At 37.6% G+C, this 7,918-nt stretch overlaps 1 long non-coding RNA gene across 5 annotated transcripts in view; it reads right to left on the reverse strand.

The window, feature by feature from the left end:
* LOC149747719 (uncharacterized) overlaps positions 1-5,513 on the reverse strand; it is a 65,114-nt gene extending 59,601 nt beyond the window's left edge. For 3 of the 5 annotated variants that reach the window (XR_016395393.1, XR_016395392.1, XR_016395396.1), the window contains exons 1-2: positions 5,301-5,451; positions 3,532-3,595 (exon numbers count right to left, since the gene is read on the reverse strand). This is a non-coding gene — a long non-coding RNA (uncharacterized LOC149747719). Of the gene's footprint in view, positions 1-3,531; positions 3,596-5,300 lie in introns of all 5 variants that reach the window. The other 2 variants (XR_016395394.1, XR_016395395.1) reach the window with 2 other exon arrangements.
* Between the last annotated feature and the right edge of the window lie 2,405 nt (positions 5,514-7,918).

Genomic DNA, 7,918 nt, shown 5'->3' on the forward strand with positions numbered 1-7,918 from the left:
CAAAAGTCAATGCCACCTTTAAAGTAAATTTGGCAGTCTTCTCCTTTTTGAATGAGTGAAAATGCATTAATTAAAGACATACACATTCACACACCTGCTAATATCTGCTCTTCTGCAATCATGTGTTTTCTGTAGAGCGTCTAAATATCTATTCCAGTTGAAGTAGTGCTTAAATACTTCAATATGCCTCTTTTCAGCCAAAAAGAAAAACTGTCTATGACTGTTTCAACATATTTTAAATATATGTATAATCATTGCCAACTTATCTGCTCTGCAGATACTAGTTTCCTATACGATATTTAATATCTCCCTTTACTGAAAGTGTCACTGCTCAGTATTATGATTAATGTTTTTCATTTTTATTATATGTCTGAATGTTAGAATTATTGATTAATCTCTTTATTAATGGAATGATCTTCAGCACAATGTTAAATACTCTTCTTCTCTACTATTATTATAATGTTATTTTAAAGATTTTCCACACAATTACTTTAAATGGGATTTTCAGACTTTTTCAGGCTTTTCGAAGTCAGTAGGATAGGCTCCAGTGAGTAAAAGAAATGCTGAAGAACAACAATATGAATTAAACAAACTTAAGTAGTTAAGAAAGCACTAACCTAGCCATTGAGAAATATATACTAATATTTACATAGTATGTACATATAAATCAATAGTTTCAAAATGAGATAATCCACTGAACAAAATATCTTAAAATGTGAATTAAAAGATGTTGTAGGGCTTCCCTGGTGGCACAGTGGTTGAGAGTCCGCCTGCCGATGCAGGGGACACGGGTTCGTGCCCCGGTCCGGGAAGATCCCACATGCCACAGAGCGGCTGGGCCCGTGAGCCATGGCCGCTGAGCCTGCGCGTCCGGAGCCTGTGCTCTGCAACGGGAGAGGCCACAACAGTGAGAGGCCCGTGGACCGCAAAAGAAAATAATAGTAAATAGAAAATAATAATAATAAAAAAATAAAAGATGTTGTAAAACCTCTATATGATTAAAATACAAAAAAATTTATAAGCTTGGAATATAAATAATAAGTGCATTTTTGTCTGGGAGACGAGTTGTTATCTGGGAAACCTCAAGACATTTTGTAGATTATCGAAATCACGTTACTATCGATCTTGAGCATTTCTCCTATCAACTCTATAATTAGTACTGGAAATTAGCATTATGACTCTATTTCACTATCAGGAACACTGAAGAAACTATGTAAAGTGCTAAACCTTGGTTTTAACAAATAGAACACAATTCATCTGAAGAAGATGTTACAATGAACTGAGGAATTAAAAGATCTCAAAGTAGAGAAATTTCACTGACTGCAGTATAAACAACTTGAGGGTAGAGAGTTTCTGTTTTTCCTGTTTGCCCTCCAAATTTTGGAACAGTGTTATATGCACGGTGCAGGGTAATAAGCAAATATTTAACAAATGAAAAGTACTGAATTCATTACCTTGTGGTACAAATTAGGATTTCTTTTGTACTGTAACTAGAAGGTTTTAATTTCAGCATTATGACTTATTAATGTCTTTATGTGATTCCCAGTTCTGTGTCAACCAAACTTATTTGAGTGATAATTAGAGGACTTCATGTTTATCCTATCTTCTAGGATTTCACTTTTGCATATCTGTTAATTCATAATTTTGATATTTTTAGAGCACAACCAAAGACTATAAAAACACATAGAGCAAGCACTTGCTAAAGAACTCTAAATATGAACTCAGATATGAAATTAGAGCCATGCTTGGTTATACTTCTAAGTGCTTCATCTAAAGAGAGACCTGCAACACTGCTGCATGAATTAATCACCTAGGGTGACTTTTAAACCTACCAACAGCTGGCCCCTCTATCATATCTGATTTTATTCAATAGTCTAAATGATAATAATTTTTTGATCAAGAACTTTATTTTACTGGTTGTAAAGGTGCGCACATGCAGGCGCACACAATCACCAGTGCTTTTAAAAATTGCGGGACAGAATTAATCATAATTATTGAGTTTAAATGTCATTTATCAACTTATTAAAGTGCAAGCAAGCAGGGAAAATAAGCTAAAGACAAGTCTTTCGTTTTTCAATTTATTTTTAAAATGTCTTGTAGAAATCTTTATGAAATTAACACAAAATGGTGGTACCAAAAATCTTTTTGCTTTGTTTATTCCCTAGTCTGTGGCAATGTAAACAGTGCAAGTTTACCCAGAATTTAAGTTAAGGAAAGCTATACTGTATTAAGTTTAGCCAAACATTGTCTAACTTGCAATCATATTTTTTTCAAATAAATAAAATTTCTATTCTCCTCCCTCTCTCCTCATCTCCCTTAAGGTATGTCAACTCTAACCCCGCCCCCCCCATACACACAACTTGTTGCCTCTGACATTATCTCCTCTACTAGACGCACTTTTGTACTTATTGCTACACAATAGTTCAACAATAAAATGTGATAAATGCAGGCAAAGGTGTTTCAAGAAAGAAGGTAAATGTCCTTACACATTTTCAACATAGAAACAGAATTTTTCAAAAATGAGTTACAAAACAGCAAAATTTAAAAAAAATTAGTTATAGATAAAGTTTGCAGATAATGTTGTCATTCCTCTTAAAAGAAGAGGGATAAGGCACAGAAGAAATGTAGTGTTGAGGACAATGCTGTCGTTATTACTTGTTTGCCGTTTGATGGTGGGTAAAATAATTAATTTCATTGGGTTTCTCTTTCTGTGCCTCTAAAATGTGGATTCCCAGGCTAAGAAAATATTTCAAATCTTTTCTAGGTCGAAAAGTCACAGACCTTAGTGTCTGCGTACCATTTACAAAGGCCACATTTTCACAAAAGATAGCATTCTTGGAAAACACCTTTATAGAAAGAAAAAGCTATATTTAGAAAGTCCACTCAGTGTCCAGGGTTTTCTGAAGTCGTACTGCTGTTTATAACCAGGTGTAGGCCAGGAGGACAACACATTTGCTTTAATAACTGTCCAGATTTCTTGGAGTTAAAGATAAGTTTTTCATTATTCTGTTGACCTAAGAAATTATTGAAAATAAGAATTGTTCTAATTTACTTATTGAATTGCCCAGTTCTTACCTGGCCTGACATGAAAGGTGATTTAAAAGATTGCATTTAAGTTTGGACATATAGCCTTCATCCTGCTGTTTCATCACAGACCTCTTACAGGATAAACACGTGCAACCATTTTGAGTTTCTGAATGCGAGTGCTCCTTAGAGTATCTGCCCCTTATAAATTTCTTGCCAACTTACTCCACTTTGAATGCAGGTAGAAATTTATAAATTTATCCAAGAACTTATTTTTATTTTTATGAATCTTACTGGTTTTCTTTTAATACCGAGGACTTTATCAAATTCATGGACATTTGATAGAATAAAAAGCAAAAGCATAATTAGGAAAAATCCAAAAACCTCAAATAGAAAATAAGATGCTATGTTGTTAGTAACAGAAATTAGCACAAATGGACTGAAAAACTGACCACCATTGTAAACTGAGCTTTTAACTAGGGGAGTCGCCAGGAAAAGGAGGATTACCTGACTCAGGGGTCTTCTCCTCTTTCTTTGCCCTCTTTTAACAATCTCGAAAATTAAAGAAAGGCTGAAATGACAATAAAAATAATTTATTTCCCAAACCAAAGTATAAATAGCAATTTTAGCCGCTAGTGATTCTGAAATTGCCCTGAACTTTGTCCTTATAAAAATGCTCCAAGAATTACGTTTTGCAAATCCACAGATTTACTATCCATATTCAAGTCATTTATGTAGACAAAGAATGTAGCCAGCCTTATCGGTAACACAGGATGTTATAACCATCAAGCCATCAGCCACTGAAGCCACACCCAAAGCCGCACCCTGAGGGGATTCAGGATGGAGAAAACAGGATACTGGCCCTAGATAAATAAAGTGCAAATCAAGGGAATGATTCCCAGGAGACCAGATTCTTGCATCTCACCATATATAGAAAAGTGCTACATTTATTAACTTAAGATGTCTAGTTTCTTTAATTAACAGTAATCTTTTGATGTTCCAACTACCTGTTTGTTTTTTTGCAAGAACCCCTAAATACCCTGTGCCCTCCCTTACCTCTTCAGAACAGTCCCTCAGAGCTATCTGAGAGGCTGTCTCCTGACTTCAGTCCTCAGTATGTCCTCCACATAAAACATAATTCTCAACTTCTAGGTTGTGCATTGTTTTCCAGTCAACATTTAATTGTATGGCTCATGTGGGTACTATGCCTAAATGTAATGGGATGGGCTGTAAATTATTAAAACTAGATAAATTCTGTCAGCTCTACCACTAGCTGAGATCCAGGCTTTCACCTCTGGATACCTCTGGCAGATATGGGGTCCGTGTTGGTCTTAAAATTATTCTTAGAATAGTGGGGACTCATTCATTCTTTCAACACATTTTATTGCTTATATTCTATGTGTCAGTTACAGTGCTGGGTCTTGAAATACAGAAGTCAACACACGAAAATACAAGGATAAAACACATTTTCTACCATATTAACTTTTTTCATTCATTAATTCATCCCTAAGTCATTCAACACGCATCTTCTTATTGAATACTGATGAGGGGTCAAATGCTATGCTAAACACTCAGTATATAGCTGCAAACGAGATGGACAGGCCCTGATTTTGATGTCACTACTATCTTTTGTCCTGCCATATAATGGGACAGCTTCATTATTCCCTTTACCCTAAGTTTTTATCACAAATTGCTAATGAAAATAAAGCTGTTAGTGGAGTTTCAACATGCATAGGTAAATGAGAACACAGAACTCCCCTTTCTCATGTCCCGTTCTCCTCCTTCTAACTCCCTATGTGAACTCACTTTGTGCCAAGGACAAGAAGCTGTGACCCAATAAGAACCAAGCTGATTTCCTCACACTGACTGGGGCTATTGCTCACTTAGAAGACTTGATGCTTAATTTTGATAAGCAACTAGAAGACCATGGAGACAACCTATAAAAATGATTTGTCTTGGGAGAAAATACTAAAGAGGGTTAATGTGCTGTTCCACATGTCTAACCTCCTGGGATTAAACCACAGGCACCAAGATCACCAAGTGTACTTGGCAACAATGAGCTAAAAAAAAAAAAAAGCATCATACTGTTATTGTATTCATATTCCCCCAAGGCGCTCTCTGATAAACACCACAACCTCTAAGAGAATTGAGAACAGCTTCCTTGTGGGGTAGGTTATATAATATATATGCATCTTTTTCCAAGCAGTTAAATCATATCCAGCTATCAGCACACCTTACTTAAGGTGATCGTAATGTATGAGATTAAATGTTCCTACCTGATCGGAAACCTTCTTGTCCTCAATTCATTGGCTGTACTGGATTTTTTTTCTTCGGTCAGACCTTCAGACTTCTACCAGAAATCGTTCCTTTGGGGAAACCAGGCCTTCCCAGAAACTCAGGAAACTGAAATGGAGACAACAAGAGAGAAGGAAATTATTTGGACACACAGACCTCAATTGTTTGGTTTTAAGTAAACGTCCAAGCAAACATCTTCTAGATGGTATAATAACTTTAGGGAAATTCACGGTTTATAAGTTTGGGTACTCATAAACTGAGCATATTATGATAAGAGTACAGGTTGCATTTTGTGTCTTCAACTCAAGCAAAGGCTTCAAAAAAGGCCCAGTTATCCTTTGTTCATTAAGACACAAAGAGAGGGCGAAAAGGGCAAGTTTCGAAGTCTTTTTCTTTACAATTTACTTCCTTTCTTCAGTCTTCAACAAGATCTTCAGGAAATTAACTTTACTAAAGTTAATTATTCATAAAATAAACATAGGAACCTGCAGAAGACTATTTCACAGAGACCTGTAATGTACAATATCCATTGCATACATGCACCATGAGCTTGTCTTTTCTAGCACTGGCATACACAAAACTCTGTGTGTGTGTGTGTGTGCGCGCGTGTGTGTGTGTGTGCACGTGTGTGTCTTTTTCTGTGATGGAGCCATAGGGAGAAAATAAATCTATTGGCTGCAATTCAGTGATGTACGAAGATTTAAAGGTAAAGGAGAAGGTTACATCAAGTGAAACTATAAAGTCATGAGGTTGTGGTTCCAAAATAATAACAATAGCAGTCTTCTGTAACCAAGGGAGCAGGCTCCTCAAATTATAGTCACACCTGTTAGACCATCTGCCCATACATTTCACACTATCATTAATGGAAAACAAATGGCACTGTCTCTCCTTCCCTTTATCCATTGGCCATCCTCATATGAACTCTTTTTCTCTTCAAGGTCATGCTCTTTCCTATCTGTTTAAAAATATTAGGATTTAGGAGGAGTGATACGTAATGTGCCGTGCCTTGGTACTTGTACCAGTGACGGCTCTGTAAGGAGCACTGGGTTGTTAGGAGGCTATCAACTGAGTTCCCCTAGAAGCAGAACTTGAGGCGATAATTTGAGTGCAAACTGCTCATCTGGGAGGTGCTTCCAGAAAACTCAGAAGTGGAGTGGGAATTGAGAATGGAGGCATGGAAGGAAGCCAACAGAGGTGTATTACCGAATAAATTACTCCTGCAGGGAACTGCTGCCAGTACTTCAGGCGAGTTCTGTGAAACTCTACAGAACATGTCTCAGAGTTATCCCAAGAATCGGTGAGAAACTTGAAGTACTTATCTTCCAGTCCCCTCTGTCCTTGGTTGAAAGCTACACCCAGATACATTAACTCCTGTACACTTCTGGCCTGCCCTAAGGTGGATAATTGCAGGCGGCAGCATGATTCTATCAGCATATACTGGAATGATGAGTGCTGGGGAGATATGAGTGGAGCATCGAAACCATCTAATACAGTCGGGGCAGGAGATATTAATTATTGGCTTGAAAGTCCAAATGGATAACCTTAAATTCCTGGGTTTATGGTTTTACTTTGAGGTATTTAAGCATGATGTATGAGTAAAAATTTCCTCTGTTAAATCAAGTTTAAGGTCCTAACTCCCTAATCTTCTGGAAAACTGTGGTATCTTGTAACAGATTTTTGAAAAGTAACATGATTAAGATTTCAAATTGACCATTCATTCATTCACTCATTCAACACACATTTATTGAACACCTAAAGTATGTCATGGGATAAACTAGGCACCAGTGTTACTGTTATTAAAATCATTATAGTGCCACCTAGAATTCAATGTATTGTGACACTCAAGTAAGAAAATCCATAGTTACCGTAAAAGATATTACAGAGTGCTATAGGAAGACACAGTAAGACCTTAATTCATGCTGTGGACAGTAGTATATGGGCGATATCAGTAGGGCTTCCTGTAGAAGGCAATTGAAATGGATATGTAACATGAAGGAAGGGTGAAGTTTTGAGGAAAAGAGAAGATAAATTCACAGTTGCCAGAAAATGAATGGTTAAGGATCAGTCCAGAAAGGAGTTCCATTCATAATCAGTATAAGAAATGCTCACTAGGGCTTCCCTCGTGGCGCAGTGGTTGAGAGGCCGCCTGCCGATGCAGGGGACACGGGTTCGTGTCCCGGTCCGGGAAGATCCCACATGCCGCGGAGCGGCTAGGCCCCGTGAGCCATGGACACTGAGCCTGCGCGTCCGGAGCCTGTGCTCCGCAACGGGAGAGGCCACAACAGTGAGAGGCCCGCGTACCGCAAAAAGAAAGAAAAAAAAAAAAAAGAGAAATGCTCACTGGCGTGTAGGAAAAGAAGACAATGGAGAGGGGCGTAGAAGCCAGATCATGCATGGTCCATGTATGTATAGTAAGTGCTATGGTCTAGTCTTTGTGTTCCCCTCCAAATTCATACGTTGAAATCTTAATTTCCGTAGCTGATAGTATTAGTAGGTGGGGCCTTTGGGAAATGATTATGGTATTAGTGCTCTTATAAAAGAGACCCCACAGAGCTCCCTAAGCTCTTCTGCCATGTGAGGATACAATGAGAAGTCTGTG

This window comes from Delphinapterus leucas, chromosome 13, assembly GCF_059928025.1.
Source record: "Delphinapterus leucas isolate spDelLeu-1000000601 "Yukka" chromosome 13, BTC_Dleu_Yukka2, whole genome shotgun sequence".
Classification (NCBI taxonomy): domain Eukaryota; kingdom Metazoa; phylum Chordata; class Mammalia; order Artiodactyla; family Monodontidae; genus Delphinapterus; species Delphinapterus leucas.